General features: G+C 48.0%; 53 non-coding genes across 53 annotated transcripts; all 53 read left to right on the plus strand.

Annotated features, from left to right (window-relative positions):
- The first annotated feature begins 151 nt into the window (after positions 1-151).
- Positions 152-223, plus strand: Trnat-agu (transfer RNA threonine (anticodon AGU)). The gene has a single exon. It is a non-coding gene; the product is annotated as a tRNA-Thr (tRNA).
- A 536-nt stretch (positions 224-759) lies between these two features.
- Positions 760-832, plus strand: Trnar-ucg (transfer RNA arginine (anticodon UCG)). The gene has a single exon. It is a non-coding gene; the product is annotated as a tRNA-Arg (tRNA).
- Positions 833-1271: 439 nt separating this feature from the next.
- On the plus strand, positions 1272-1344 carry Trnak-cuu (transfer RNA lysine (anticodon CUU)). The gene has a single exon. It is a non-coding gene; the product is annotated as a tRNA-Lys (tRNA).
- Positions 1345-1665: 321 nt separating this feature from the next.
- Trnat-agu (transfer RNA threonine (anticodon AGU)) lies at positions 1666-1737 on the plus strand. The gene has a single exon. It is a non-coding gene; the product is annotated as a tRNA-Thr (tRNA).
- Positions 1738-2273: 536 nt separating this feature from the next.
- Positions 2274-2346, plus strand: Trnar-ucg (transfer RNA arginine (anticodon UCG)). The gene has a single exon. It is a non-coding gene; the product is annotated as a tRNA-Arg (tRNA).
- Positions 2347-2785: 439 nt separating this feature from the next.
- Positions 2786-2858, plus strand: Trnak-cuu (transfer RNA lysine (anticodon CUU)). The gene has a single exon. It is a non-coding gene; the product is annotated as a tRNA-Lys (tRNA).
- Positions 2859-3179: 321 nt separating this feature from the next.
- Trnat-agu (transfer RNA threonine (anticodon AGU)) lies at positions 3180-3251 on the plus strand. The gene has a single exon. It is a non-coding gene; the product is annotated as a tRNA-Thr (tRNA).
- A 536-nt stretch (positions 3252-3787) lies between these two features.
- Trnar-ucg (transfer RNA arginine (anticodon UCG)) lies at positions 3788-3860 on the plus strand. Its single transcript has one exon. It is a non-coding gene; the product is annotated as a tRNA-Arg (tRNA).
- Positions 3861-4299: 439 nt separating this feature from the next.
- On the plus strand, positions 4300-4372 carry Trnak-cuu (transfer RNA lysine (anticodon CUU)). Its single transcript has one exon. It is a non-coding gene; the product is annotated as a tRNA-Lys (tRNA).
- A 321-nt stretch (positions 4373-4693) lies between these two features.
- On the plus strand, positions 4694-4765 carry Trnat-agu (transfer RNA threonine (anticodon AGU)). Its single transcript has one exon. It is a non-coding gene; the product is annotated as a tRNA-Thr (tRNA).
- Positions 4766-5301: 536 nt separating this feature from the next.
- Trnar-ucg (transfer RNA arginine (anticodon UCG)) lies at positions 5302-5374 on the plus strand. The gene has a single exon. It is a non-coding gene; the product is annotated as a tRNA-Arg (tRNA).
- A 439-nt stretch (positions 5375-5813) lies between these two features.
- Positions 5814-5886, plus strand: Trnak-cuu (transfer RNA lysine (anticodon CUU)). The gene has a single exon. It is a non-coding gene; the product is annotated as a tRNA-Lys (tRNA).
- Positions 5887-6207: 321 nt separating this feature from the next.
- Positions 6208-6279, plus strand: Trnat-agu (transfer RNA threonine (anticodon AGU)). Its single transcript has one exon. It is a non-coding gene; the product is annotated as a tRNA-Thr (tRNA).
- Positions 6280-6815: 536 nt separating this feature from the next.
- Positions 6816-6888, plus strand: Trnar-ucg (transfer RNA arginine (anticodon UCG)). Its single transcript has one exon. It is a non-coding gene; the product is annotated as a tRNA-Arg (tRNA).
- A 439-nt stretch (positions 6889-7327) lies between these two features.
- Positions 7328-7400, plus strand: Trnak-cuu (transfer RNA lysine (anticodon CUU)). Its single transcript has one exon. It is a non-coding gene; the product is annotated as a tRNA-Lys (tRNA).
- Positions 7401-7721: 321 nt separating this feature from the next.
- Trnat-agu (transfer RNA threonine (anticodon AGU)) lies at positions 7722-7793 on the plus strand. Its single transcript has one exon. It is a non-coding gene; the product is annotated as a tRNA-Thr (tRNA).
- Positions 7794-8329: 536 nt separating this feature from the next.
- On the plus strand, positions 8330-8402 carry Trnar-ucg (transfer RNA arginine (anticodon UCG)). Its single transcript has one exon. It is a non-coding gene; the product is annotated as a tRNA-Arg (tRNA).
- A 439-nt stretch (positions 8403-8841) lies between these two features.
- On the plus strand, positions 8842-8914 carry Trnak-cuu (transfer RNA lysine (anticodon CUU)). Its single transcript has one exon. It is a non-coding gene; the product is annotated as a tRNA-Lys (tRNA).
- A 321-nt stretch (positions 8915-9235) lies between these two features.
- Positions 9236-9307, plus strand: Trnat-agu (transfer RNA threonine (anticodon AGU)). The gene has a single exon. It is a non-coding gene; the product is annotated as a tRNA-Thr (tRNA).
- A 536-nt stretch (positions 9308-9843) lies between these two features.
- Positions 9844-9916, plus strand: Trnar-ucg (transfer RNA arginine (anticodon UCG)). The gene has a single exon. It is a non-coding gene; the product is annotated as a tRNA-Arg (tRNA).
- Positions 9917-10355: 439 nt separating this feature from the next.
- On the plus strand, positions 10356-10428 carry Trnak-cuu (transfer RNA lysine (anticodon CUU)). The gene has a single exon. It is a non-coding gene; the product is annotated as a tRNA-Lys (tRNA).
- A 321-nt stretch (positions 10429-10749) lies between these two features.
- On the plus strand, positions 10750-10821 carry Trnat-agu (transfer RNA threonine (anticodon AGU)). Its single transcript has one exon. It is a non-coding gene; the product is annotated as a tRNA-Thr (tRNA).
- A 536-nt stretch (positions 10822-11357) lies between these two features.
- Trnar-ucg (transfer RNA arginine (anticodon UCG)) lies at positions 11358-11430 on the plus strand. The gene has a single exon. It is a non-coding gene; the product is annotated as a tRNA-Arg (tRNA).
- Positions 11431-11869: 439 nt separating this feature from the next.
- Trnak-cuu (transfer RNA lysine (anticodon CUU)) lies at positions 11870-11942 on the plus strand. Its single transcript has one exon. It is a non-coding gene; the product is annotated as a tRNA-Lys (tRNA).
- Positions 11943-12263: 321 nt separating this feature from the next.
- On the plus strand, positions 12264-12335 carry Trnat-agu (transfer RNA threonine (anticodon AGU)). Its single transcript has one exon. It is a non-coding gene; the product is annotated as a tRNA-Thr (tRNA).
- A 536-nt stretch (positions 12336-12871) lies between these two features.
- Trnar-ucg (transfer RNA arginine (anticodon UCG)) lies at positions 12872-12944 on the plus strand. The gene has a single exon. It is a non-coding gene; the product is annotated as a tRNA-Arg (tRNA).
- Positions 12945-13383: 439 nt separating this feature from the next.
- Trnak-cuu (transfer RNA lysine (anticodon CUU)) lies at positions 13384-13456 on the plus strand. The gene has a single exon. It is a non-coding gene; the product is annotated as a tRNA-Lys (tRNA).
- Positions 13457-13777: 321 nt separating this feature from the next.
- On the plus strand, positions 13778-13849 carry Trnat-agu (transfer RNA threonine (anticodon AGU)). Its single transcript has one exon. It is a non-coding gene; the product is annotated as a tRNA-Thr (tRNA).
- A 536-nt stretch (positions 13850-14385) lies between these two features.
- Trnar-ucg (transfer RNA arginine (anticodon UCG)) lies at positions 14386-14458 on the plus strand. The gene has a single exon. It is a non-coding gene; the product is annotated as a tRNA-Arg (tRNA).
- A 439-nt stretch (positions 14459-14897) lies between these two features.
- Trnak-cuu (transfer RNA lysine (anticodon CUU)) lies at positions 14898-14970 on the plus strand. Its single transcript has one exon. It is a non-coding gene; the product is annotated as a tRNA-Lys (tRNA).
- A 321-nt stretch (positions 14971-15291) lies between these two features.
- Positions 15292-15363, plus strand: Trnat-agu (transfer RNA threonine (anticodon AGU)). Its single transcript has one exon. It is a non-coding gene; the product is annotated as a tRNA-Thr (tRNA).
- Positions 15364-15899: 536 nt separating this feature from the next.
- Positions 15900-15972, plus strand: Trnar-ucg (transfer RNA arginine (anticodon UCG)). Its single transcript has one exon. It is a non-coding gene; the product is annotated as a tRNA-Arg (tRNA).
- A 439-nt stretch (positions 15973-16411) lies between these two features.
- On the plus strand, positions 16412-16484 carry Trnak-cuu (transfer RNA lysine (anticodon CUU)). Its single transcript has one exon. It is a non-coding gene; the product is annotated as a tRNA-Lys (tRNA).
- A 321-nt stretch (positions 16485-16805) lies between these two features.
- On the plus strand, positions 16806-16877 carry Trnat-agu (transfer RNA threonine (anticodon AGU)). Its single transcript has one exon. It is a non-coding gene; the product is annotated as a tRNA-Thr (tRNA).
- Positions 16878-17413: 536 nt separating this feature from the next.
- Positions 17414-17486, plus strand: Trnar-ucg (transfer RNA arginine (anticodon UCG)). The gene has a single exon. It is a non-coding gene; the product is annotated as a tRNA-Arg (tRNA).
- A 439-nt stretch (positions 17487-17925) lies between these two features.
- Trnak-cuu (transfer RNA lysine (anticodon CUU)) lies at positions 17926-17998 on the plus strand. Its single transcript has one exon. It is a non-coding gene; the product is annotated as a tRNA-Lys (tRNA).
- Positions 17999-18319: 321 nt separating this feature from the next.
- On the plus strand, positions 18320-18391 carry Trnat-agu (transfer RNA threonine (anticodon AGU)). The gene has a single exon. It is a non-coding gene; the product is annotated as a tRNA-Thr (tRNA).
- Positions 18392-18927: 536 nt separating this feature from the next.
- Trnar-ucg (transfer RNA arginine (anticodon UCG)) lies at positions 18928-19000 on the plus strand. Its single transcript has one exon. It is a non-coding gene; the product is annotated as a tRNA-Arg (tRNA).
- A 439-nt stretch (positions 19001-19439) lies between these two features.
- Positions 19440-19512, plus strand: Trnak-cuu (transfer RNA lysine (anticodon CUU)). Its single transcript has one exon. It is a non-coding gene; the product is annotated as a tRNA-Lys (tRNA).
- Positions 19513-19833: 321 nt separating this feature from the next.
- Trnat-agu (transfer RNA threonine (anticodon AGU)) lies at positions 19834-19905 on the plus strand. Its single transcript has one exon. It is a non-coding gene; the product is annotated as a tRNA-Thr (tRNA).
- A 536-nt stretch (positions 19906-20441) lies between these two features.
- On the plus strand, positions 20442-20514 carry Trnar-ucg (transfer RNA arginine (anticodon UCG)). Its single transcript has one exon. It is a non-coding gene; the product is annotated as a tRNA-Arg (tRNA).
- Positions 20515-20953: 439 nt separating this feature from the next.
- Positions 20954-21026, plus strand: Trnak-cuu (transfer RNA lysine (anticodon CUU)). The gene has a single exon. It is a non-coding gene; the product is annotated as a tRNA-Lys (tRNA).
- Positions 21027-21347: 321 nt separating this feature from the next.
- Positions 21348-21419, plus strand: Trnat-agu (transfer RNA threonine (anticodon AGU)). The gene has a single exon. It is a non-coding gene; the product is annotated as a tRNA-Thr (tRNA).
- A 536-nt stretch (positions 21420-21955) lies between these two features.
- On the plus strand, positions 21956-22028 carry Trnar-ucg (transfer RNA arginine (anticodon UCG)). The gene has a single exon. It is a non-coding gene; the product is annotated as a tRNA-Arg (tRNA).
- Positions 22029-22467: 439 nt separating this feature from the next.
- Trnak-cuu (transfer RNA lysine (anticodon CUU)) lies at positions 22468-22540 on the plus strand. Its single transcript has one exon. It is a non-coding gene; the product is annotated as a tRNA-Lys (tRNA).
- Positions 22541-22861: 321 nt separating this feature from the next.
- Trnat-agu (transfer RNA threonine (anticodon AGU)) lies at positions 22862-22933 on the plus strand. The gene has a single exon. It is a non-coding gene; the product is annotated as a tRNA-Thr (tRNA).
- A 536-nt stretch (positions 22934-23469) lies between these two features.
- Positions 23470-23542, plus strand: Trnar-ucg (transfer RNA arginine (anticodon UCG)). Its single transcript has one exon. It is a non-coding gene; the product is annotated as a tRNA-Arg (tRNA).
- A 439-nt stretch (positions 23543-23981) lies between these two features.
- On the plus strand, positions 23982-24054 carry Trnak-cuu (transfer RNA lysine (anticodon CUU)). Its single transcript has one exon. It is a non-coding gene; the product is annotated as a tRNA-Lys (tRNA).
- Positions 24055-24375: 321 nt separating this feature from the next.
- On the plus strand, positions 24376-24447 carry Trnat-agu (transfer RNA threonine (anticodon AGU)). Its single transcript has one exon. It is a non-coding gene; the product is annotated as a tRNA-Thr (tRNA).
- A 536-nt stretch (positions 24448-24983) lies between these two features.
- Trnar-ucg (transfer RNA arginine (anticodon UCG)) lies at positions 24984-25056 on the plus strand. The gene has a single exon. It is a non-coding gene; the product is annotated as a tRNA-Arg (tRNA).
- A 439-nt stretch (positions 25057-25495) lies between these two features.
- Positions 25496-25568, plus strand: Trnak-cuu (transfer RNA lysine (anticodon CUU)). Its single transcript has one exon. It is a non-coding gene; the product is annotated as a tRNA-Lys (tRNA).
- Positions 25569-25889: 321 nt separating this feature from the next.
- Trnat-agu (transfer RNA threonine (anticodon AGU)) lies at positions 25890-25961 on the plus strand. The gene has a single exon. It is a non-coding gene; the product is annotated as a tRNA-Thr (tRNA).
- A 536-nt stretch (positions 25962-26497) lies between these two features.
- Positions 26498-26570, plus strand: Trnar-ucg (transfer RNA arginine (anticodon UCG)). The gene has a single exon. It is a non-coding gene; the product is annotated as a tRNA-Arg (tRNA).
- Positions 26571-26779: the final 209 nt, after the last annotated feature.

Genomic DNA, 26779 nt, shown 5'->3' on the forward strand with positions numbered 1-26779 from the left:
GTGTACATCGATATCGTGTGAGATGTGTAGGAAAGCAGCAGCTGTGCTAACTAAATGCAAATAATGGTCGCTAATGCGGTGCGTTTCCAGCTGAAGATCTCCGATTCACTAGTCCATAAGAACAAAGTACCCGAAAAGCGCGCTAGGAGGCGCCTCCTTAGCTCAGTGGCAGAGCGCTGGTCTAGTAAACCAGAGGTCGTGAGTTCGATCCTCACAGGAGGCAAATGAATTTTGTAAAAGCCCCTCCCACCGTGGCCCTTTCGAAAAAAGCGGTCAAGGATAAAACAAATTATAAATGGGTGCGGTATTTAAGAAATGCTCTCGCAAATGAATAGTGCGAATGGTGCTATTAAAGTAGGCACCAGAAACTGCTGCTTTTGGGAGTCTCCGGAGAATGCCGTCGTGAAATACTTAGTTCTTGTGATGTATTTTCTACCCCTGATAGAGACCCTCGCGGCTGTCGTCGTCGTCGGCGCCGCCGCCGCTTTGGTAATAGCGGCAACTCGCCATTGTATCTCATAGGGTGAGGTACCTTCTGCAACCGACTGAGATGGCACTAAGCGATTGAAGCTGATTTGCACGCTCTTGTTTGATGAGCGTCATAAGGGCTTGAATGTAACTTGCGATGGGACACAGCAAGAAGTAGCGTCGCATTTTTAGTACTGAAATTGGAGAATTGCGTCAAAGATGGTAAATTCATTCCGGGAAGTGCACAAATGGCGGTAATGAGGTGTGTTTGGGGAAGCGTATTGCGCCAGTGACCGTGTGGCCTAATGGATAAGGCGTCGGACTTCGGATCCGAAGATTGCAGGTTCGAATCCTGTCACGGTCGAGTTTTTCCAGTTCTGCAAAAGATGCATGCTGTTTTACTGTGTTGTTTGAGTACTACAAAACTAGTTGAAAGTTGCTGCTGTCCGCTTCCTGGCTGCAAACCGGCGTCTACCTGAAGCTCAAGCAAGACAAGGGTGATCTGTAGCGAAATTTTCGGCACAGAGCCGTTCAGGAGAGTTTTTGTTGGAACTACTGCGTCTGATTCAGGGCCCAAGAGCTACGCCACAGGCGTCTGCGCACAGTCGAGCATGTGTGTTGAATAATGGTGCTGATAGCCACGTATCATTTGAAGCAGATTTGATGCCTTTCGGAGACAATTTTTCATTGAATGGGATTGTAGCTCATTTGTGGCAGCAGGAGATAAGCTGTAGTCAAAAGGATCTTCCATAGATGGTCGCAGGTCCCATCAGTATTGTATGGCTCGTAAAGCATTGTGTGGAGCCCGGCTAGCTAAGTCGGTAGAGCATGAGACTCTTAATCTCAGGGTCGTGGGTTCGAGCCCCACGCTGGGCGGCGCAAAATTTTGTGTCTACGCGGATGCAACCTGCGCCCCTCTCGTGAGCCTTGCGTAACGAACGTAACGGGTTACGACGATGCCTAGCTTCGTATGAATATCAGAGGAATGGTATTTGAAGCTGAAAGTAACTCTGAAATGAAATAAATGTGTTGTTTTGGAATTTTAGGTGTACATCGATATCGTGTGAGATGTGTAGGAAAGCAGCAGCTGTGCTAACTAAATGCAAATAATGGTCGCTAATGCGGTGCGTTTCCAGCTGAAGATCTCCGATTCACTAGTCCATAAGAACAAAGTACCCGAAAAGCGCGCTAGGAGGCGCCTCCTTAGCTCAGTGGCAGAGCGCTGGTCTAGTAAACCAGAGGTCGTGAGTTCGATCCTCACAGGAGGCAAATGAATTTTGTAAAAGCCCCTCCCACCGTGGCCCTTTCGAAAAAAGCGGTCAAGGATAAAACAAATTATAAATGGGTGCGGTATTTAAGAAATGCTCTCGCAAATGAATAGTGCGAATGGTGCTATTAAAGTAGGCACCAGAAACTGCTGCTTTTGGGAGTCTCCGGAGAATGCCGTCGTGAAATACTTAGTTCTTGTGATGTATTTTCTACCCCTGATAGAGACCCTCGCGGCTGTCGTCGTCGTCGGCGCCGCCGCCGCTTTGGTAATAGCGGCAACTCGCCATTGTATCTCATAGGGTGAGGTACCTTCTGCAACCGACTGAGATGGCACTAAGCGATTGAAGCTGATTTGCACGCTCTTGTTTGATGAGCGTCATAAGGGCTTGAATGTAACTTGCGATGGGACACAGCAAGAAGTAGCGTCGCATTTTTAGTACTGAAATTGGAGAATTGCGTCAAAGATGGTAAATTCATTCCGGGAAGTGCACAAATGGCGGTAATGAGGTGTGTTTGGGGAAGCGTATTGCGCCAGTGACCGTGTGGCCTAATGGATAAGGCGTCGGACTTCGGATCCGAAGATTGCAGGTTCGAATCCTGTCACGGTCGAGTTTTTCCAGTTCTGCAAAAGATGCATGCTGTTTTACTGTGTTGTTTGAGTACTACAAAACTAGTTGAAAGTTGCTGCTGTCCGCTTCCTGGCTGCAAACCGGCGTCTACCTGAAGCTCAAGCAAGACAAGGGTGATCTGTAGCGAAATTTTCGGCACAGAGCCGTTCAGGAGAGTTTTTGTTGGAACTACTGCGTCTGATTCAGGGCCCAAGAGCTACGCCACAGGCGTCTGCGCACAGTCGAGCATGTGTGTTGAATAATGGTGCTGATAGCCACGTATCATTTGAAGCAGATTTGATGCCTTTCGGAGACAATTTTTCATTGAATGGGATTGTAGCTCATTTGTGGCAGCAGGAGATAAGCTGTAGTCAAAAGGATCTTCCATAGATGGTCGCAGGTCCCATCAGTATTGTATGGCTCGTAAAGCATTGTGTGGAGCCCGGCTAGCTAAGTCGGTAGAGCATGAGACTCTTAATCTCAGGGTCGTGGGTTCGAGCCCCACGCTGGGCGGCGCAAAATTTTGTGTCTACGCGGATGCAACCTGCGCCCCTCTCGTGAGCCTTGCGTAACGAACGTAACGGGTTACGACGATGCCTAGCTTCGTATGAATATCAGAGGAATGGTATTTGAAGCTGAAAGTAACTCTGAAATGAAATAAATGTGTTGTTTTGGAATTTTAGGTGTACATCGATATCGTGTGAGATGTGTAGGAAAGCAGCAGCTGTGCTAACTAAATGCAAATAATGGTCGCTAATGCGGTGCGTTTCCAGCTGAAGATCTCCGATTCACTAGTCCATAAGAACAAAGTACCCGAAAAGCGCGCTAGGAGGCGCCTCCTTAGCTCAGTGGCAGAGCGCTGGTCTAGTAAACCAGAGGTCGTGAGTTCGATCCTCACAGGAGGCAAATGAATTTTGTAAAAGCCCCTCCCACCGTGGCCCTTTCGAAAAAAGCGGTCAAGGATAAAACAAATTATAAATGGGTGCGGTATTTAAGAAATGCTCTCGCAAATGAATAGTGCGAATGGTGCTATTAAAGTAGGCACCAGAAACTGCTGCTTTTGGGAGTCTCCGGAGAATGCCGTCGTGAAATACTTAGTTCTTGTGATGTATTTTCTACCCCTGATAGAGACCCTCGCGGCTGTCGTCGTCGTCGGCGCCGCCGCCGCTTTGGTAATAGCGGCAACTCGCCATTGTATCTCATAGGGTGAGGTACCTTCTGCAACCGACTGAGATGGCACTAAGCGATTGAAGCTGATTTGCACGCTCTTGTTTGATGAGCGTCATAAGGGCTTGAATGTAACTTGCGATGGGACACAGCAAGAAGTAGCGTCGCATTTTTAGTACTGAAATTGGAGAATTGCGTCAAAGATGGTAAATTCATTCCGGGAAGTGCACAAATGGCGGTAATGAGGTGTGTTTGGGGAAGCGTATTGCGCCAGTGACCGTGTGGCCTAATGGATAAGGCGTCGGACTTCGGATCCGAAGATTGCAGGTTCGAATCCTGTCACGGTCGAGTTTTTCCAGTTCTGCAAAAGATGCATGCTGTTTTACTGTGTTGTTTGAGTACTACAAAACTAGTTGAAAGTTGCTGCTGTCCGCTTCCTGGCTGCAAACCGGCGTCTACCTGAAGCTCAAGCAAGACAAGGGTGATCTGTAGCGAAATTTTCGGCACAGAGCCGTTCAGGAGAGTTTTTGTTGGAACTACTGCGTCTGATTCAGGGCCCAAGAGCTACGCCACAGGCGTCTGCGCACAGTCGAGCATGTGTGTTGAATAATGGTGCTGATAGCCACGTATCATTTGAAGCAGATTTGATGCCTTTCGGAGACAATTTTTCATTGAATGGGATTGTAGCTCATTTGTGGCAGCAGGAGATAAGCTGTAGTCAAAAGGATCTTCCATAGATGGTCGCAGGTCCCATCAGTATTGTATGGCTCGTAAAGCATTGTGTGGAGCCCGGCTAGCTAAGTCGGTAGAGCATGAGACTCTTAATCTCAGGGTCGTGGGTTCGAGCCCCACGCTGGGCGGCGCAAAATTTTGTGTCTACGCGGATGCAACCTGCGCCCCTCTCGTGAGCCTTGCGTAACGAACGTAACGGGTTACGACGATGCCTAGCTTCGTATGAATATCAGAGGAATGGTATTTGAAGCTGAAAGTAACTCTGAAATGAAATAAATGTGTTGTTTTGGAATTTTAGGTGTACATCGATATCGTGTGAGATGTGTAGGAAAGCAGCAGCTGTGCTAACTAAATGCAAATAATGGTCGCTAATGCGGTGCGTTTCCAGCTGAAGATCTCCGATTCACTAGTCCATAAGAACAAAGTACCCGAAAAGCGCGCTAGGAGGCGCCTCCTTAGCTCAGTGGCAGAGCGCTGGTCTAGTAAACCAGAGGTCGTGAGTTCGATCCTCACAGGAGGCAAATGAATTTTGTAAAAGCCCCTCCCACCGTGGCCCTTTCGAAAAAAGCGGTCAAGGATAAAACAAATTATAAATGGGTGCGGTATTTAAGAAATGCTCTCGCAAATGAATAGTGCGAATGGTGCTATTAAAGTAGGCACCAGAAACTGCTGCTTTTGGGAGTCTCCGGAGAATGCCGTCGTGAAATACTTAGTTCTTGTGATGTATTTTCTACCCCTGATAGAGACCCTCGCGGCTGTCGTCGTCGTCGGCGCCGCCGCCGCTTTGGTAATAGCGGCAACTCGCCATTGTATCTCATAGGGTGAGGTACCTTCTGCAACCGACTGAGATGGCACTAAGCGATTGAAGCTGATTTGCACGCTCTTGTTTGATGAGCGTCATAAGGGCTTGAATGTAACTTGCGATGGGACACAGCAAGAAGTAGCGTCGCATTTTTAGTACTGAAATTGGAGAATTGCGTCAAAGATGGTAAATTCATTCCGGGAAGTGCACAAATGGCGGTAATGAGGTGTGTTTGGGGAAGCGTATTGCGCCAGTGACCGTGTGGCCTAATGGATAAGGCGTCGGACTTCGGATCCGAAGATTGCAGGTTCGAATCCTGTCACGGTCGAGTTTTTCCAGTTCTGCAAAAGATGCATGCTGTTTTACTGTGTTGTTTGAGTACTACAAAACTAGTTGAAAGTTGCTGCTGTCCGCTTCCTGGCTGCAAACCGGCGTCTACCTGAAGCTCAAGCAAGACAAGGGTGATCTGTAGCGAAATTTTCGGCACAGAGCCGTTCAGGAGAGTTTTTGTTGGAACTACTGCGTCTGATTCAGGGCCCAAGAGCTACGCCACAGGCGTCTGCGCACAGTCGAGCATGTGTGTTGAATAATGGTGCTGATAGCCACGTATCATTTGAAGCAGATTTGATGCCTTTCGGAGACAATTTTTCATTGAATGGGATTGTAGCTCATTTGTGGCAGCAGGAGATAAGCTGTAGTCAAAAGGATCTTCCATAGATGGTCGCAGGTCCCATCAGTATTGTATGGCTCGTAAAGCATTGTGTGGAGCCCGGCTAGCTAAGTCGGTAGAGCATGAGACTCTTAATCTCAGGGTCGTGGGTTCGAGCCCCACGCTGGGCGGCGCAAAATTTTGTGTCTACGCGGATGCAACCTGCGCCCCTCTCGTGAGCCTTGCGTAACGAACGTAACGGGTTACGACGATGCCTAGCTTCGTATGAATATCAGAGGAATGGTATTTGAAGCTGAAAGTAACTCTGAAATGAAATAAATGTGTTGTTTTGGAATTTTAGGTGTACATCGATATCGTGTGAGATGTGTAGGAAAGCAGCAGCTGTGCTAACTAAATGCAAATAATGGTCGCTAATGCGGTGCGTTTCCAGCTGAAGATCTCCGATTCACTAGTCCATAAGAACAAAGTACCCGAAAAGCGCGCTAGGAGGCGCCTCCTTAGCTCAGTGGCAGAGCGCTGGTCTAGTAAACCAGAGGTCGTGAGTTCGATCCTCACAGGAGGCAAATGAATTTTGTAAAAGCCCCTCCCACCGTGGCCCTTTCGAAAAAAGCGGTCAAGGATAAAACAAATTATAAATGGGTGCGGTATTTAAGAAATGCTCTCGCAAATGAATAGTGCGAATGGTGCTATTAAAGTAGGCACCAGAAACTGCTGCTTTTGGGAGTCTCCGGAGAATGCCGTCGTGAAATACTTAGTTCTTGTGATGTATTTTCTACCCCTGATAGAGACCCTCGCGGCTGTCGTCGTCGTCGGCGCCGCCGCCGCTTTGGTAATAGCGGCAACTCGCCATTGTATCTCATAGGGTGAGGTACCTTCTGCAACCGACTGAGATGGCACTAAGCGATTGAAGCTGATTTGCACGCTCTTGTTTGATGAGCGTCATAAGGGCTTGAATGTAACTTGCGATGGGACACAGCAAGAAGTAGCGTCGCATTTTTAGTACTGAAATTGGAGAATTGCGTCAAAGATGGTAAATTCATTCCGGGAAGTGCACAAATGGCGGTAATGAGGTGTGTTTGGGGAAGCGTATTGCGCCAGTGACCGTGTGGCCTAATGGATAAGGCGTCGGACTTCGGATCCGAAGATTGCAGGTTCGAATCCTGTCACGGTCGAGTTTTTCCAGTTCTGCAAAAGATGCATGCTGTTTTACTGTGTTGTTTGAGTACTACAAAACTAGTTGAAAGTTGCTGCTGTCCGCTTCCTGGCTGCAAACCGGCGTCTACCTGAAGCTCAAGCAAGACAAGGGTGATCTGTAGCGAAATTTTCGGCACAGAGCCGTTCAGGAGAGTTTTTGTTGGAACTACTGCGTCTGATTCAGGGCCCAAGAGCTACGCCACAGGCGTCTGCGCACAGTCGAGCATGTGTGTTGAATAATGGTGCTGATAGCCACGTATCATTTGAAGCAGATTTGATGCCTTTCGGAGACAATTTTTCATTGAATGGGATTGTAGCTCATTTGTGGCAGCAGGAGATAAGCTGTAGTCAAAAGGATCTTCCATAGATGGTCGCAGGTCCCATCAGTATTGTATGGCTCGTAAAGCATTGTGTGGAGCCCGGCTAGCTAAGTCGGTAGAGCATGAGACTCTTAATCTCAGGGTCGTGGGTTCGAGCCCCACGCTGGGCGGCGCAAAATTTTGTGTCTACGCGGATGCAACCTGCGCCCCTCTCGTGAGCCTTGCGTAACGAACGTAACGGGTTACGACGATGCCTAGCTTCGTATGAATATCAGAGGAATGGTATTTGAAGCTGAAAGTAACTCTGAAATGAAATAAATGTGTTGTTTTGGAATTTTAGGTGTACATCGATATCGTGTGAGATGTGTAGGAAAGCAGCAGCTGTGCTAACTAAATGCAAATAATGGTCGCTAATGCGGTGCGTTTCCAGCTGAAGATCTCCGATTCACTAGTCCATAAGAACAAAGTACCCGAAAAGCGCGCTAGGAGGCGCCTCCTTAGCTCAGTGGCAGAGCGCTGGTCTAGTAAACCAGAGGTCGTGAGTTCGATCCTCACAGGAGGCAAATGAATTTTGTAAAAGCCCCTCCCACCGTGGCCCTTTCGAAAAAAGCGGTCAAGGATAAAACAAATTATAAATGGGTGCGGTATTTAAGAAATGCTCTCGCAAATGAATAGTGCGAATGGTGCTATTAAAGTAGGCACCAGAAACTGCTGCTTTTGGGAGTCTCCGGAGAATGCCGTCGTGAAATACTTAGTTCTTGTGATGTATTTTCTACCCCTGATAGAGACCCTCGCGGCTGTCGTCGTCGTCGGCGCCGCCGCCGCTTTGGTAATAGCGGCAACTCGCCATTGTATCTCATAGGGTGAGGTACCTTCTGCAACCGACTGAGATGGCACTAAGCGATTGAAGCTGATTTGCACGCTCTTGTTTGATGAGCGTCATAAGGGCTTGAATGTAACTTGCGATGGGACACAGCAAGAAGTAGCGTCGCATTTTTAGTACTGAAATTGGAGAATTGCGTCAAAGATGGTAAATTCATTCCGGGAAGTGCACAAATGGCGGTAATGAGGTGTGTTTGGGGAAGCGTATTGCGCCAGTGACCGTGTGGCCTAATGGATAAGGCGTCGGACTTCGGATCCGAAGATTGCAGGTTCGAATCCTGTCACGGTCGAGTTTTTCCAGTTCTGCAAAAGATGCATGCTGTTTTACTGTGTTGTTTGAGTACTACAAAACTAGTTGAAAGTTGCTGCTGTCCGCTTCCTGGCTGCAAACCGGCGTCTACCTGAAGCTCAAGCAAGACAAGGGTGATGTGTAGCGAAATTTTCGGCACAGAGCCGTTCAGGAGAGTTTTTGTTGGAACTACTGCGTCTGATTCAGGGCCCAAGAGCTACGCCACAGGCGTCTGCGCACAGTCGAGCATGTGTGTTGAATAATGGTGCTGATAGCCACGTATCATTTGAAGCAGATTTGATGCCTTTCGGAGACAATTTTTCATTGAATGGGATTGTAGCTCATTTGTGGCAGCAGGAGATAAGCTGTAGTCAAAAGGATCTTCCATAGATGGTCGCAGGTCCCATCAGTATTGTATGGCTCGTAAAGCATTGTGTGGAGCCCGGCTAGCTCAGTCGGTAGAGCATGAGACTCTTAATCTCAGGGTCGTGGGTTCGAGCCCCACGCTGGGCGGCGCAAAATTTTGTGTCTACGCGGATGCAACCTGCGCCCCTCTCGTGAGCCTTGCGTAACGAACGTAACGGGTTACGACGATGCCTAGCTTCGTATGAATATCAGAGGAATGGTATTTGAAGCTGAAAGTAACTCTGAAATGAAATAAATGTGTTGTTTTGGAATTTTAGGTGTACATCGATATCGTGTGAGATGTGTAGGAAAGCAGCAGCTGTGCTAACTAAATGCAAATAATGGTCGCTAATGCGGTGCGTTTCCAGCTGAAGATCTCCGATTCACTAGTCCATAAGAACAAAGTACCCGAAAAGCGCGCTAGGAGGCGCCTCCTTAGCTCAGTGGCAGAGCGCTGGTCTAGTAAACCAGAGGTCGTGAGTTCGATCCTCACAGGAGGCAAATGAATTTTGTAAAAGCCCCTCCCACCGTGGCCCTTTCGAAAAAAGCGGTCAAGGATAAAACAAATTATAAATGGGTGCGGTATTTAAGAAATGCTCTCGCAAATGAATAGTGCGAATGGTGCTATTAAAGTAGGCACCAGAAACTGCTGCTTTTGGGAGTCTCCGGAGAATGCCGACGTGAAATACTTAGTTCTTGTGATGTATTTTCTACCCCTGATACAGACCCTCGCGGCTGTCGTCGTCGTCGGCGCCGCCGCCGCTTTGGTAATAGCGGCAACTCGCCATTGTATCTCATAGGGTGAGGTACCTTCTGCAACCGACTGAGATGGCACTAAGCGATTGAAGCTGATTTGCACGCTCTTGTTTGATGAGCGTCATAAGGGCTTGAATGTAACTTGCGATGGGACACAGCAAGAAGTAGCGTCGCATTTTTAGTACTGAAATTGGAGAATTGCGTCAAAGATGGTAAATTCATTCCGGGAAGTGCACAAATGGCGGTAATGAGGTGTGTTTGGGGAAGCGTATTGCGCCAGTGACCGTGTGGCCTAATGGATAAGGCGTCGGACTTCGGATCCGAAGATTGCAGGTTCGAATCCTGTCACGGTCGAGTTTTTCCAGTTCTGCAAAAGATGCATGCTGTTTTACTGTGTTGTTTGAGTACTACAAAACTAGTTGAAAGTTGCTGCTGTCCGCTTCCTGGCTGCAAACCGGCGTCTACCTGAAGCTCAAGCAAGACAAGGGTGATCTGTAGCGAAATTTTCGGCACAGAGCCGTTCAGGAGAGTTTTTGTTGGAACTACTGCGTCTGATTCAGGGCCCAAGAGCTACGCCACAGGCGTCTGCGCACAGTCGAGCATGTGTGTTGAATAATGGTGCTGATAGCCACGTATCATTTGAAGCAGATTTGATGCCTTTCGGAGACAATTTTTCATTGAATGGGATTGTAGCTCATTTGTGGCAGCAGGAGATAAGCTGTAGTCAAAAGGATCTTCCATAGATGGTCGCAGGTCCCATCAGTATTGTATGGCTCGTAAAGCATTGTGTGGAGCCCGGCTAGCTAAGTCGGTAGAGCATGAGACTCTTAATCTCAGGGTCGTGGGTTCGAGCCCCACGCTGGGCGGCGCAAAATTTTGTGTCTACGCGGATGCAACCTGCGCCCCTCTCGTGAGCCTTGCGTAACGAACGTAACGGGTTACGACGATGCCTAGCTTCGTATGAATATCAGAGGAATGGTATTTGAAGCTGAAAGTAACTCTGAAATGAAATAAATGTGTTGTTTTGGAATTTTAGGTGTACATCGATATCGTGTGAGATGTGTAGGAAAGCAGCAGCTGTGCTAACTAAATGCAAATAATGGTCGCTAATGCGGTGCGTTTCCAGCTGAAGATCTCCGATTCACTAGTCCATAAGAACAAAGTACCCGAAAAGCGCGCTAGGAGGCGCCTCCTTAGCTCAGTGGCAGAGCGCTGGTCTAGTAAACCAGAGGTCGTGAGTTCGATCCTCACAGGAGGCAAATGAATTTTGTAAAAGCCCCTCCCACCGTGGCCCTTTCGAAAAAAGCGGTCAAGGATAAAACAAATTATAAATGGGTGCGGTATTTAAGAAATGTTCTCGCAAATGAATAGTGCGAATGGTGCTATTAAAGTAGGCACCAGAAACTGCTGCTTTTGGGAGTCTCCGGAGAATGCCGTCGTGAAATACTTAGTTCTTGTGATGTATTTTCTACCCCTGATAGAGACCCTCGCGGCTGTCGTCGTCGTCGGCGCCGCCGCCGCTTTGGTAATAGCGGCAACTCGCCATTGTATCTCATAGGGTGAGGTACCTTCTGCAACCGACTGAGATGGCACTAAGCGATTGAAGCTGATTTGCACGCTCTTGTTTGATGAGCGTCATAAGGGCTTGAATGTAACTTGCGATGGGACACAGCAAGAAGTAGCGTCGCATTTTTAGTACTGAAATTGGAGAATTGCGTCAAAGATGGTAAATTCATTCCGGGAAGTGCACAAATGGCGGTAATGAGGTGTGTTTGGGGAAGCGTATTGCGCCAGTGACCGTGTGGCCTAATGGATAAGGCGTCGGACTTCGGATCCGAAGATTGCAGGTTCGAATCCTGTCACGGTCGAGTTTTTCCAGTTCTGCAAAAGATGCATGCTGTTTTACTGTGTTGTTTGAGTACTACAAAACTAGTTGAAAGTTGCTGCTGTCCGCTTCCTGGCTGCAAACCGGCGTCTACCTGAAGCTCAAGCAAGACAAGGGTGATGTGTAGCGAAATTTTCGGCACAGAGCCGTTCAGGAGAGTTTTTGTTGGAACTACTGCGTCTGATTCAGGGCCCAAGAGCTACGCCACAGGCGTCTGCGCACAGTCGAGCATGTGTGTTGAATAATGGTGCTGATAGCCACGTATCATTTGAAGCAGATTTGATGCCTTTCGGAGACAATTTTTCATTGAATGGGATTGTAGCTCATTTGTGGCAGCAGGAGATAAGCTGTAGTCAAAAGGATCTTCCATAGATGGTCGCAGGTCCCATCAGTATTGTATGGCTCGTAAAGCATTGTGTGGAGCCCGGCTAGCTAAGTCGGTAGAGCATGAGACTCTTAATCTCAGGGTCGTGGGTTCGAGCCCCACGCTGGGCGGCGCAAAATTTTGTGTCTACGCGGATGCAACCTGCGCCCCTCTCGTGAGCCTTGCGTAACGAACGTAACGGGTTACGACGATGCCTAGCTTCGTATGAATATCAGAGGAATGGTATTTGAAGCTGAAAGTAACTCTGAAATGAAATAAATGTGTTGTTTTGGAATTTTAGGTGTACATCGATATCGTGTGAGATGTGTAGGAAAGCAGCAGCTGTGCTAACTAAATGCAAATAATGGTCGCTAATGCGGTGCGTTTCCAGCTGAAGATCTCCGATTCACTAGTCCATAAGAACAAAGTACCCGAAAAGCGCGCTAGGAGGCGCCTCCTTAGCTCAGTGGCAGAGCGCTGGTCTAGTAAACCAGAGGTCGTGAGTTCGATCCTCACAGGAGGCAAATGAATTTTGTAAAAGCCCCTCCCACCGTGGCCCTTTCGAAAAAAGCGGTCAAGGATAAAACAAATTATAAATGGGTGCGGTATTTAAGAAATGCTCTCGCAAATGAATAGTGCGAATGGTGCTATTAAAGTAGGCACCAGAAACTGCTGCTTTTGGGAGTCTCCGGAGAATGCCGACGTGAAATACTTAGTTCTTGTGATGTATTTTCTACCCCTGATACAGACCCTCGCGGCTGTCGTCGTCGTCGGCGCCGCCGCCGCTTTGGTAATAGCGGCAACTCGCCATTGTATCTCATAGGGTGAGGTACCTTCTGCAACCGACTGAGATGGCACTAAGCGATTGAAGCTGATTTGCACGCTCTTGTTTGATGAGCGTCATAAGGGCTTGAATGTAACTTGCGATGGGACACAGCAAGAAGTAGCGTCGCATTTTTAGTACTGAAATTGGAGAATTGCGTCAAAGATGGTAAATTCATTCCGGGAAGTGCACAAATGGCGGTAATGAGGTGTGTTTGGGGAAGCGTATTGCGCCAGTGACCGTGTGGCCTAATGGATAAGGCGTCGGACTTCGGATCCGAAGATTGCAGGTTCGAATCCTGTCACGGTCGAGTTTTTCCAGTTCTGCAAAAGATGCATGCTGTTTTACTGTGTTGTTTGAGTACTACAAAACTAGTTGAAAGTTGCTGCTGTCCGCTTCCTGGCTGCAAACCGGCGTCTACCTGAAGCTCAAGCAAGACAAGGGTGATCTGTAGCGAAATTTTCGGCACAGAGCCGTTCAGGAGAGTTTTTGTTGGAACTACTGCGTCTGATTCAGGGCCCAAGAGCTACGCCACAGGCGTCTGCGCACAGTCGAGCATGTGTGTTGAATAATGGTGCTGATAGCCACGTATCATTTGAAGCAGATTTGATGCCTTTCGGAGACAATTTTTCATTGAATGGGATTGTAGCTCATTTGTGGCAGCAGGAGATAAGCTGTAGTCAAAAGGATCTTCCATAGATGGTCGCAGGTCCCATCAGTATTGTATGGCTCGTAAAGCATTGTGTGGAGCCCGGCTAGCTAAGTCGGTAGAGCATGAGACTCTTAATCTCAGGGTCGTGGGTTCGAGCCCCACGCTGGGCGGCGCAAAATTTTGTGTCTACGCGGATGCAACCTGCGCCCCTCTCGTGAGCCTTGCGTAACGAACGTAACGGGTTACGACGATGCCTAGCTTCGTATGAATATCAGAGGAATGGTATTTGAAGCTGAAAGTAACTCTGAAATGAAATAAATGTGTTGTTTTGGAATTTTAGGTGTACATCGATATCGTGTGAGATGTGTAGGAAAGCAGCAGCTGTGCTAACTAAATGCAAATAATGGTCGCTAATGCGGTGCGTTTCCAGCTGAAGATCTCCGATTCACTAGTCCATAAGAACAAAGTACCCGAAAAGCGCGCTAGGAGGCGCCTCCTTAGCTCAGTGGCAGAGCGCTGGTCTAGTAAACCAGAGGTCGTGAGTTCGATCCTCACAGGAGGCAAATGAATTTTGTAAAAGCCCCTCCCACCGTGGCCCTTTCGAAAAAAGCGGTCAAGGATAAAACAAATTATAAATGGGTGCGGTATTTAAGAAATGCTCTCGCAAATGAATAGTGCGAATGGTGCTATTAAAGTAGGCACCAGAAACTGCTGCTTTTGGGAGTCTCCGGAGAATGCCGTCGTGAAATACTTAGTTCTTGTGATGTATTTTCTACCCCTGATAGAGACCCTCGCGGCTGTCGTCGTCGTCGGCGCCGCCGCCGCTTTGGTAATAGCGGCAACTCGCCATTGTATCTCATAGGGTGAGGTACCTTCTGCAACCGACTGAGATGGCACTAAGCGATTGAAGCTGATTTGCACGCTCTTGTTTGATGAGCGTCATAAGGGCTTGAATGTAACTTGCGATGGGACACAGCAAGAAGTAGCGTCGCATTTTTAGTACTGAAATTGGAGAATTGCGTCAAAGATGGTAAATTCATTCCGGGAAGTGCACAAATGGCGGTAATGAGGTGTGTTTGGGGAAGCGTATTGCGCCAGTGACCGTGTGGCCTAATGGATAAGGCGTCGGACTTCGGATCCGAAGATTGCAGGTTCGAATCCTGTCACGGTCGAGTTTTTCCAGTTCTGCAAAAGATGCATGCTGTTTTACTGTGTTGTTTGAGTACTACAAAACTAGTTGAAAGTTGCTGCTGTCCGCTTCCTGGCTGCAAACCGGCGTCTACCTGAAGCTCAAGCAAGACAAGGGTGATCTGTAGCGAAATTTTCGGCACAGAGCCGTTCAGGAGAGTTTTTGTTGGAACTACTGCGTCTGATTCAGGGCCCAAGAGCTACGCCACAGGCGTCTGCGCACAGTCGAGCATGTGTGTTGAATAATGGTGCTGATAGCCACGTATCATTTGAAGCAGATTTGATGCCTTTCGGAGACAATTTTTCATTGAATGGGATTGTAGCTCATTTGTGGCAGCAGGAGATAAGCTGTAGTCAAAAGGATCTTCCATAGATGGTCGCAGGTCCCATCAGTATTGTATGGCTCGTAAAGCATTGTGTGGAGCCCGGCTAGCTAAGTCGGTAGAGCATGAGACTCTTAATCTCAGGGTCGTGGGTTCGAGCCCCACGCTGGGCGGCGCAAAATTTTGTGTCTACGCGGATGCAACCTGCGCCCCTCTCGTGAGCCTTGCGTAACGAACGTAACGGGTTACGACGATGCCTAGCTTCGTATGAATATCAGAGGAATGGTATTTGAAGCTGAAAGTAACTCTGAAATGAAATAAATGTGTTGTTTTGGAATTTTAGGTGTACATCGATATCGTGTGAGATGTGTAGGAAAGCAGCAGCTGTGCTAACTAAATGCAAATAATGGTCGCTAATGCGGTGCGTTTCCAGCTGAAGATCTCCGATTCACTAGTCCATAAGAACAAAGTACCCGAAAAGCGCGCTAGGAGGCGCCTCCTTAGCTCAGTGGCAGAGCGCTGGTCTAGTAAACCAGAGGTCGTGAGTTCGATCCTCACAGGAGGCAAATGAATTTTGTAAAAGCCCCTCCCACCGTGGCCCTTTCGAAAAAAGCGGTCAAGGATAAAACAAATTATAAATGGGTGCGGTATTTAAGAAATGCTCTCGCAAATGAATAGTGCGAATGGTGCTATTAAAGTAGGCACCAGAAACTGCTGCTTTTGGGAGTCTCCGGAGAATGCCGTCGTGAAATACTTAGTTCTTGTGATGTATTTTCTACCCCTGATAGAGACCCTCGCGGCTGTCGTCGTCGTCGGCGCCGCCGCCGCTTTGGTAATAGCGGCAACTCGCCATTGTATCTCATAGGGTGAGGTACCTTCTGCAACCGACTGAGATGGCACTAAGCGATTGAAGCTGATTTGCACGCTCTTGTTTGATGAGCGTCATAAGGGCTTGAATGTAACTTGCGATGGGACACAGCAAGAAGTAGCGTCGCATTTTTAGTACTGAAATTGGAGAATTGCGTCAAAGATGGTAAATTCATTCCGGGAAGTGCACAAATGGCGGTAATGAGGTGTGTTTGGGGAAGCGTATTGCGCCAGTGACCGTGTGGCCTAATGGATAAGGCGTCGGACTTCGGATCCGAAGATTGCAGGTTCGAATCCTGTCACGGTCGAGTTTTTCCAGTTCTGCAAAAGATGCATGCTGTTTTACTGTGTTGTTTGAGTACTACAAAACTAGTTGAAAGTTGCTGCTGTCCGCTTCCTGGCTGCAAACCGGCGTCTACCTGAAGCTCAAGCAAGACAAGGGTGATGTGTAGCGAAATTTTCGGCACAGAGCCGTTCAGGAGAGTTTTTGTTGGAACTACTGCGTCTGATTCAGGGCCCAAGAGCTACGCCACAGGCGTCTGCGCACAGTCGAGCATGTGTGTTGAATAATGGTGCTGATAGCCACGTATCATTTGAAGCAGATTTGATGCCTTTCGGAGACAATTTTTCATTGAATGGGATTGTAGCTCATTTGTGGCAGCAGGAGATAAGCTGTAGTCAAAAGGATCTTCCATAGATGGTCGCAGGTCCCATCAGTATTGTATGGCTCGTAAAGCATTGTGTGGAGCCCGGCTAGCTCAGTCGGTAGAGCATGAGACTCTTAATCTCAGGGTCGTGGGTTCGAGCCCCACGCTGGGCGGCGCAAAATTTTGTGTCTACGCGGATGCAACCTGCGCCCCTCTCGTGAGCCTTGCGTAACGAACGTAACGGGTTACGACGATGCCTAGCTTCGTATGAATATCAGAGGAATGGTATTTGAAGCTGAAAGTAACTCTGAAATGAAATAAATGTGTTGTTTTGGAATTTTAGGTGTACATCGATATCGTGTGAGATGTGTAGGAAAGCAGCAGCTGTGCTAACTAAATGCAAATAATGGTCGCTAATGCGGTGCGTTTCCAGCTGAAGATCTCCGATTCACTAGTCCATAAGAACAAAGTACCCGAAAAGCGCGCTAGGAGGCGCCTCCTTAGCTCAGTGGCAGAGCGCTGGTCTAGTAAACCAGAGGTCGTGAGTTCGATCCTCACAGGAGGCAAATGAATTTTGTAAAAGCCCCTCCCACCGTGGCCCTTTCGAAAAAAGCGGTCAAGGATAAAACAAATTATAAATGGGTGCGGTATTTAAGAAATGCTCTCGCAAATGAATAGTGCGAATGGTGCTATTAAAGTAGGCACCAGAAACTGCTGCTTTTGGGAGTCTCCGGAGAATGCCGACGTGAAATACTTAGTTCTTGTGATGTATTTTCTACCCCTGATACAGACCCTCGCGGCTGTCGTCGTCGTCGGCGCCGCCGCCGCTTTGGTAATAGCGGCAACTCGCCATTGTATCTCATAGGGTGAGGTACCTTCTGCAACCGACTGAGATGGCACTAAGCGATTGAAGCTGATTTGCACGCTCTTGTTTGATGAGCGTCATAAGGGCTTGAATGTAACTTGCGATGGGACACAGCAAGAAGTAGCGTCGCATTTTTAGTACTGAAATTGGAGAATTGCGTCAAAGATGGTAAATTCATTCCGGGAAGTGCACAAATGGCGGTAATGAGGTGTGTTTGGGGAAGCGTATTGCGCCAGTGACCGTGTGGCCTAATGGATAAGGCGTCGGACTTCGGATCCGAAGATTGCAGGTTCGAATCCTGTCACGGTCGAGTTTTTCCAGTTCTGCAAAAGATGCATGCTGTTTTACTGTGTTGTTTGAGTACTACAAAACTAGTTGAAAGTTGCTGCTGTCCGCTTCCTGGCTGCAAACCGGCGTCTACCTGAAGCTCAAGCAAGACAAGGGTGATCTGTAGCGAAATTTTCGGCACAGAGCCGTTCAGGAGAGTTTTTGTTGGAACTACTGCGTCTGATTCAGGGCCCAAGAGCTACGCCACAGGCGTCTGCGCACAGTCGAGCATGTGTGTTGAATAATGGTGCTGATAGCCACGTATCATTTGAAGCAGATTTGATGCCTTTCGGAGACAATTTTTCATTGAATGGGATTGTAGCTCATTTGTGGCAGCAGGAGATAAGCTGTAGTCAAAAGGATCTTCCATAGATGGTCGCAGGTCCCATCAGTATTGTATGGCTCGTAAAGCATTGTGTGGAGCCCGGCTAGCTAAGTCGGTAGAGCATGAGACTCTTAATCTCAGGGTCGTGGGTTCGAGCCCCACGCTGGGCGGCGCAAAATTTTGTGTCTACGCGGATGCAACCTGCGCCCCTCTCGTGAGCCTTGCGTAACGAACGTAACGGGTTACGACGATGCCTAGCTTCGTATGAATATCAGAGGAATGGTATTTGAAGCTGAAAGTAACTCTGAAATGAAATAAATGTGTTGTTTTGGAATTTTAGGTGTACATCGATATCGTGTGAGATGTGTAGGAAAGCAGCAGCTGTGCTAACTAAATGCAAATAATGGTCGCTAATGCGGTGCGTTTCCAGCTGAAGATCTCCGATTCACTAGTCCATAAGAACAAAGTACCCGAAAAGCGCGCTAGGAGGCGCCTCCTTAGCTCAGTGGCAGAGCGCTGGTCTAGTAAACCAGAGGTCGTGAGTTCGATCCTCACAGGAGGCAAATGAATTTTGTAAAAGCCCCTCCCACCGTGGCCCTTTCGAAAAAAGCGGTCAAGGATAAAACAAATTATAAATGGGTGCGGTATTTAAGAAATGTTCTCGCAAATGAATAGTGCGAATGGTGCTATTAAAGTAGGCACCAGAAACTGCTGCTTTTGGGAGTCTCCGGAGAATGCCGTCGTGAAATACTTAGTTCTTGTGATGTATTTTCTACCCCTGATAGAGACCCTCGCGGCTGTCGTCGTCGTCGGCGCCGCCGCCGCTTTGGTAATAGCGGCAACTCGCCATTGTATCTCATAGGGTGAGGTACCTTCTGCAACCGACTGAGATGGCACTAAGCGATTGAAGCTGATTTGCACGCTCTTGTTTGATGAGCGTCATAAGGGCTTGAATGTAACTTGCGATGGGACACAGCAAGAAGTAGCGTCGCATTTTTAGTACTGAAATTGGAGAATTGCGTCAAAGATGGTAAATTCATTCCGGGAAGTGCACAAATGGCGGTAATGAGGTGTGTTTGGGGAAGCGTATTGCGCCAGTGACCGTGTGGCCTAATGGATAAGGCGTCGGACTTCGGATCCGAAGATTGCAGGTTCGAATCCTGTCACGGTCGAGTTTTTCCAGTTCTGCAAAAGATGCATGCTGTTTTACTGTGTTGTTTGAGTACTACAAAACTAGTTGAAAGTTGCTGCTGTCCGCTTCCTGGCTGCAAACCGGCGTCTACCTGAAGCTCAAGCAAGACAAGGGTGATGTGTAGCGAAATTTTCGGCACAGAGCCGTTCAGGAGAGTTTTTGTTGGAACTACTGCGTCTGATTCAGGGCCCAAGAGCTACGCCACAGGCGTCTGCGCACAGTCGAGCATGTGTGTTGAATAATGGTGCTGATAGCCACGTATCATTTGAAGCAGATTTGATGCCTTTCGGAGACAATTTTTCATTGAATGGGATTGTAGCTCATTTGTGGCAGCAGGAGATAAGCTGTAGTCAAAAGGATCTTCCATAGATGGTCGCAGGTCCCATCAGTATTGTATGGCTCGTAAAGCATTGTGTGGAGCCCGGCTAGCTAAGTCGGTAGAGCATGAGACTCTTAATCTCAGGGTCGTGGGTTCGAGCCCCACGCTGGGCGGCGCAAAATTTTGTGTCTACGCGGATGCAACCTGCGCCCCTCTCGTGAGCCTTGCGTAACGAACGTAACGGGTTACGACGATGCCTAGCTTCGTATGAATATCAGAGGAATGGTATTTGAAGCTGAAAGTAACTCTGAAATGAAATAAATGTGTTGTTTTGGAATTTTAGGTGTACATCGATATCGTGTGAGATGTGTAGGAAAGCAGCAGCTGTGCTAACTAAATGCAAATAATGGTCGCTAATGCGGTGCGTTTCCAGCTGAAGATCTCCGATTCACTAGTCCATAAGAACAAAGTACCCGAAAAGCGCGCTAGGAGGCGCCTCCTTAGCTCAGTGGCAGAGCGCTGGTCTAGTAAACCAGAGGTCGTGAGTTCGATCCTCACAGGAGGCAAATGAATTTTGTAAAAGCCCCTCCCACCGTGGCCCTTTCGAAAAAAGCGGTCAAGGATAAAACAAATTATAAATGGGTGCGGTATTTAAGAAATGCTCTCGCAAATGAATAGTGCGAATGGTGCTATTAAAGTAGGCACCAGAAACTGCTGCTTTTGGGAGTCTCCGGAGAATGCCGACGTGAAATACTTAGTTCTTGTGATGTATTTTCTACCCCTGATACAGACCCTCGCGGCTGTCGTCGTCGTCGGCGCCGCCGCCGCTTTGGTAATAGCGGCAACTCGCCATTGTATCTCATAGGGTGAGGTACCTTCTGCAACCGACTGAGATGGCACTAAGCGATTGAAGCTGATTTGCACGCTCTTGTTTGATGAGCGTCATAAGGGCTTGAATGTAACTTGCGATGGGACACAGCAAGAAGTAGCGTCGCATTTTTAGTACTGAAATTGGAGAATTGCGTCAAAGATGGTAAATTCATTCCGGGAAGTGCACAAATGGCGGTAATGAGGTGTGTTTGGGGAAGCGTATTGCGCCAGTGACCGTGTGGCCTAATGGATAAGGCGTCGGACTTCGGATCCGAAGATTGCAGGTTCGAATCCTGTCACGGTCGAGTTTTTCCAGTTCTGCAAAAGATGCATGCTGTTTTACTGTGTTGTTTGAGTACTACAAAACTAGTTGAAAGTTGCTGCTGTCCGCTTCCTGGCTGCAAACCGGCGTCTACCTGAAGCTCAAGCAAGACAAGGGTGATCTGTAGCGAAATTTTCGGCACAGAGCCGTTCAGGAGAGTTTTTGTTGGAACTACTGCGTCTGATTCAGGGCCCAAGAGCTACGCCACAGGCGTCTGCGCACAGTCGAGCATGTGTGTTGAATAATGGTGCTGATAGCCACGTATCATTTGAAGCAGATTTGATGCCTTTCGGAGACAATTTTTCATTGAATGGGATTGTAGCTCATTTGTGGCAGCAGGAGATAAGCTGTAGTCAAAAGGATCTTCCATAGATGGTCGCAGGTCCCATCAGTATTGTATGGCTCGTAAAGCATTGTGTGGAGCCCGGCTAGCTAAGTCGGTAGAGCATGAGACTCTTAATCTCAGGGTCGTGGGTTCGAGCCCCACGCTGGGCGGCGCAAAATTTTGTGTCTACGCGGATGCAACCTGCGCCCCTCTCGTGAGCCTTGCGTAACGAACGTAACGGGTTACGACGATGCCTAGCTTCGTATGAATATCAGAGGAATGGTATTTGAAGCTGAAAGTAACTCTGAAATGAAATAAATGTGTTGTTTTGGAATTTTAGGTGTACATCGATATCGTGTGAGATGTGTAGGAAAGCAGCAGCTGTGCTAACTAAATGCAAATAATGGTCGCTAATGCGGTGCGTTTCCAGCTGAAGATCTCCGATTCACTAGTCCATAAGAACAAAGTACCCGAAAAGCGCGCTAGGAGGCGCCTCCTTAGCTCAGTGGCAGAGCGCTGGTCTAGTAAACCAGAGGTCGTGAGTTCGATCCTCACAGGAGGCAAATGAATTTTGTAAAAGCCCCTCCCACCGTGGCCCTTTCGAAAAAAGCGGTCAAGGATAAAACAAATTATAAATGGGTGCGGTATTTAAGAAATGCTCTCGCAAATGAATAGTGCGAATGGTGCTATTAAAGTAGGCACCAGAAACTGCTGCTTTTGGGAGTCTCCGGAGAATGCCGTCGTGAAATACTTAGTTCTTGTGATGTATTTTCTACCCCTGATAGAGACCCTCGCGGCTGTCGTCGTCGTCGGCGCCGCCGCCGCTTTGGTAATAGCGGCAACTCGCCATTGTATCTCATAGGGTGAGGTACCTTCTGCAACCGACTGAGATGGCACTAAGCGATTGAAGCTGATTTGCACGCTCTTGTTTGATGAGCGTCATAAGGGCTTGAATGTAACTTGCGATGGGACACAGCAAGAAGTAGCGTCGCATTTTTAGTACTGAAATTGGAGAATTGCGTCAAAGATGGTAAATTCATTCCGGGAAGTGCACAAATGGCGGTAATGAGGTGTGTTTGGGGAAGCGTATTGCGCCAGTGACCGTGTGGCCTAATGGATAAGGCGTCGGACTTCGGATCCGAAGATTGCAGGTTCGAATCCTGTCACGGTCGAGTTTTTCCAGTTCTGCAAAAGATGCATGCTGTTTTACTGTGTTGTTTGAGTACTACAAAACTAGTTGAAAGTTGCTGCTGTCCGCTTCCTGGCTGCAAACCGGCGTCTACCTGAAGCTCAAGCAAGACAAGGGTGATCTGTAGCGAAATTTTCGGCACAGAGCCGTTCAGGAGAGTTTTTGTTGGAACTACTGCGTCTGATTCAGGGCCCAAGAGCTACGCCACAGGCGTCTGCGCACAGTCGAGCATGTGTGTTGAATAATGGTGCTGATAGCCACGTATCATTTGAAGCAGATTTGATGCCTTTCGGAGACAATTTTTCATTGAATGGGATTGTAGCTCATTTGTGGCAGCAGGAGATAAGCTGTAGTCAAAAGGATCTTCCATAGATGGTCGCAGGTCCCATCAGTATTGTATGGCTCGTAAAGCATTGTGTGGAGCCCGGCTAGCTCAGTCGGTAGAGCATGAGACTCTTAATCTCAGGGTCGTGGGTTCGAGCCCCACGCTGGGCGGCGCAAAATTTTGTGTCTACGCGGATGCAACCTGCGCCCCTCTCGTGAGCCTTGCGTAACGAACGTAACGGGTTACGACGATGCCTAGCTTCGTATGAATATCAGAGGAATGGTATTTGAAGCTGAAAGTAACTCTGAAATGAAATAAATGTGTTGTTTTGGAATTTTAGGTGTACATCGATATCGTGTGAGATGTGTAGGAAAGCAGCAGCTGTGCTAACTAAATGCAAATAATGGTCGCTAATGCGGTGCGTTTCCAGCTGAAGATCTCCGATTCACTAGTCCATAAGAACAAAGTACCCGAAAAGCGCGCTAGGAGGCGCCTCCTTAGCTCAGTGGCAGAGCGCTGGTCTAGTAAACCAGAGGTCGTGAGTTCGATCCTCACAGGAGGCAAATGAATTTTGTAAAAGCCCCTCCCACCGTGGCCCTTTCGAAAAAAGCGGTCAAGGATAAAACAAATTATAAATGGGTGCGGTATTTAAGAAATGCTCTCGCAAATGAATAGTGCGAATGGTGCTATTAAAGTAGGCACCAGAAACTGCTGCTTTTGGGAGTCTCCGGAGAATGCCGACGTGAAATACTTAGTTCTTGTGATGTATTTTCTACCCCTGATACAGACCCTCGCGGCTGTCGTCGTCGTCGGCGCCGCCGCCGCTTTGGTAATAGCGGCAACTCGCCATTGTATCTCATAGGGTGAGGTACCTTCTGCAACCGACTGAGATGGCACTAAGCGATTGAAGCTGATTTGCACGCTCTTGTTTGATGAGCGTCATAAGGGCTTGAATGTAACTTGCGATGGGACACAGCAAGAAGTAGCGTCGCATTTTTAGTACTGAAATTGGAGAATTGCGTCAAAGATGGTAAATTCATTCCGGGAAGTGCACAAATGGCGGTAATGAGGTGTGTTTGGGGAAGCGTATTGCGCCAGTGACCGTGTGGCCTAATGGATAAGGCGTCGGACTTCGGATCCGAAGATTGCAGGTTCGAATCCTGTCACGGTCGAGTTTTTCCAGTTCTGCAAAAGATGCATGCTGTTTTACTGTGTTGTTTGAGTACTACAAAACTAGTTGAAAGTTGCTGCTGTCCGCTTCCTGGCTGCAAACCGGCGTCTACCTGAAGCTCAAGCAAGACAAGGGTGATGTGTAGCGAAATTTTCGGCACAGAGCCGTTCAGGAGAGTTTTTGTTGGAACTACTGCGTCTGATTCAGGGCCCAAGAGCTACGCCACAGGCGTCTGCGCACAGTCGAGCATGTGTGTTGAATAATGGTGCTGATAGCCACGTATCATTTGAAGCAGATTTGATGCCTTTCGGAGACAATTTTTCATTGAATGGGATTGTAGCTCATTTGTGGCAGCAGGAGATAAGCTGTAGTCAAAAGGATCTTCCATAGATGGTCGCAGGTCCCATCAGTATTGTATGGCTCGTAAAGCATTGTGTGGAGCCCGGCTAGCTAAGTCGGTAGAGCATGAGACTCTTAATCTCAGGGTCGTGGGTTCGAGCCCCACGCTGGGCGGCGCAAAATTTTGTGTCTACGCGGATGCAACCTGCGCCCCTCTCGTGAGCCTTGCGTAACGAACGTAACGGGTTACGACGATGCCTAGCTTCGTATGAATATCAGAGGAATGGTATTTGAAGCTGAAAGTAACTCTGAAATGAAATAAATGTGTTGTTTTGGAATTTTAGGTGTACATCGATATCGTGTGAGATGTGTAGGAAAGCAGCAGCTGTGCTAACTAAATGCAAATAATGGTCGCTAATGCGGTGCGTTTCCAGCTGAAGATCTCCGATTCACTAGTCCATAAGAACAAAGTACCCGAAAAGCGCGCTAGGAGGCGCCTCCTTAGCTCAGTGGCAGAGCGCTGGTCTAGTAAACCAGAGGTCGTGAGTTCGATCCTCACAGGAGGCAAATGAATTTTGTAAAAGCCCCTCCCACCGTGGCCCTTTCGAAAAAAGCGGTCAAGGATAAAACAAATTATAAATGGGTGCGGTATTTAAGAAATGCTCTCGCAAATGAATAGTGCGAATGGTGCTATTAAAGTAGGCACCAGAAACTGCTGCTTTTGGGAGTCTCCGGAGAATGCCGACGTGAAATACTTAGTTCTTGTGATGTATTTTCTACCCCTGATACAGACCCTCGCGGCTGTCGTCGTCGTCGGCGCCGCCGCCGCTTTGGTAATAGCGGCAACTCGCCATTGTATCTCATAGGGTGAGGTACCTTCTGCAACCGACTGAGATGGCACTAAGCGATTGAAGCTGATTTGCACGCTCTTGTTTGATGAGCGTCATAAGGGCTTGAATGTAACTTGCGATGGGACACAGCAAGAAGTAGCGTCGCATTTTTAGTACTGAAATTGGAGAATTGCGTCAAAGATGGTAAATTCATTCCGGGAAGTGCACAAATGGCGGTAATGAGGTGTGTTTGGGGAAGCGTATTGCGCCAGTGACCGTGTGGCCTAATGGATAAGGCGTCGGACTTCGGATCCGAAGATTGCAGGTTCGAATCCTGTCACGGTCGAGTTTTTCCAGTTCTGCAAAAGATGCATGCTGTTTTACTGTGTTGTTTGAGTACTACAAAACTAGTTGAAAGTTGCTGCTGTCCGCTTCCTGGCTGCAAACCGGCGTCTACCTGAAGCTCAAGCAAGACAAGGGTGATCTGTAGCGAAATTTTCGGCACAGAGCCGTTCAGGAGAGTTTTTGTTGGAACTACTGCGTCTGATTCAGGGCCCAAGAGCTACGCCACAGGCGTCTGCGCACAGTCGAGCATGTGTGTTGAATAATGGTGCTGATAGCCACGTATCATTTGAAGCAGATTTGATGCCTTTCGGAGACAATTTTTCATTGAATGGGATTGTAGCTCATTTGTGGCAGCAGGAGATAAGCTGTAGTCAAAAGGATCTTCCATAGATGGTCGCAGGTCCCATCAGTATTGTATGGCTCGTAAAGCATTGTGTGGAGCCCGGCTAGCTCAGTCGGTAGAGCATGAGACTCTTAATCTCAGGGTCGTGGGTTCGAGCCCCACGCTGGGCGGCGCAAAATTTTGTGTCTACGCGGATGCAACCTGCGCCCCTCTCGTGAGCCTTGCGTAACGAACGTAACGGGTTACGACGATGCCTAGCTTCGTATGAATATCAGAGGAATGGTATTTGAAGCTGAAAGTAACTCTGAAATGAAATAAATGTGTTGTTTTGGAATTTTAGGTGTACATCGATATCGTGTGAGATGTGTAGGAAAGCAGCAGCTGTGCTAACTAAATGCAAATAATGGTCGCTAATGCGGTGCGTTTCCAGCTGAAGATCTCCGATTCACTAGTCCATAAGAACAAAGTACCCGAAAAGCGCGCTAGGAGGCGCCTCCTTAGCTCAGTGGCAGAGCGCTGGTCTAGTAAACCAGAGGTCGTGAGTTCGATCCTCACAGGAGGCAAATGAATTTTGTAAAAGCCCCTCCCACCGTGGCCCTTTCGAAAAAAGCGGTCAAGGATAAAACAAATTATAAATGGGTGCGGTATTTAAGAAATGCTCTCGCAAATGAATAGTGCGAATGGTGCTATTAAAGTAGGCACCAGAAACTGCTGCTTTTGGGAGTCTCCGGAGAATGCCGACGTGAAATACTTAGTTCTTGTGATGTATTTTCTACCCCTGATACAGACCCTCGCGGCTGTCGTCGTCGTCGGCGCCGCCGCCGCTTTGGTAATAGCGGCAACTCGCCATTGTATCTCATAGGGTGAGGTACCTTCTGCAACCGACTGAGATGGCACTAAGCGATTGAAGCTGATTTGCACGCTCTTGTTTGATGAGCGTCATAAGGGCTTGAATGTAACTTGCGATGGGACACAGCAAGAAGTAGCGTCGCATTTTTAGTACTGAAATTGGAGAATTGCGTCAAAGATGGTAAATTCATTCCGGGAAGTGCACAAATGGCGGTAATGAGGTGTGTTTGGGGAAGCGTATTGCGCCAGTGACCGTGTGGCCTAATGGATAAGGCGTCGGACTTCGGATCCGAAGATTGCAGGTTCGAATCCTGTCACGGTCGAGTTTTTCCAGTTCTGCAAAAGATGCATGCTGTTTTACTGTGTTGTTTGAGTACTACAAAACTAGTTGAAAGTTGCTGCTGTCCGCTTCCTGGCTGCAAACCGGCGTCTACCTGAAGCTCAAGCAAGACAAGGGTGATGTGTAGCGAAATTTTCGGCACAGAGCCGTTCAGGAGAGTTTTTGTTGGAACTACTGCGTCTGATTCAGGGC

The sequence above is a fragment of the Schistocerca nitens genome, chromosome 8 (genome assembly GCF_023898315.1).
Source record: "Schistocerca nitens isolate TAMUIC-IGC-003100 chromosome 8, iqSchNite1.1, whole genome shotgun sequence".
Classification (NCBI taxonomy): domain Eukaryota; kingdom Metazoa; phylum Arthropoda; class Insecta; order Orthoptera; family Acrididae; genus Schistocerca; species Schistocerca nitens.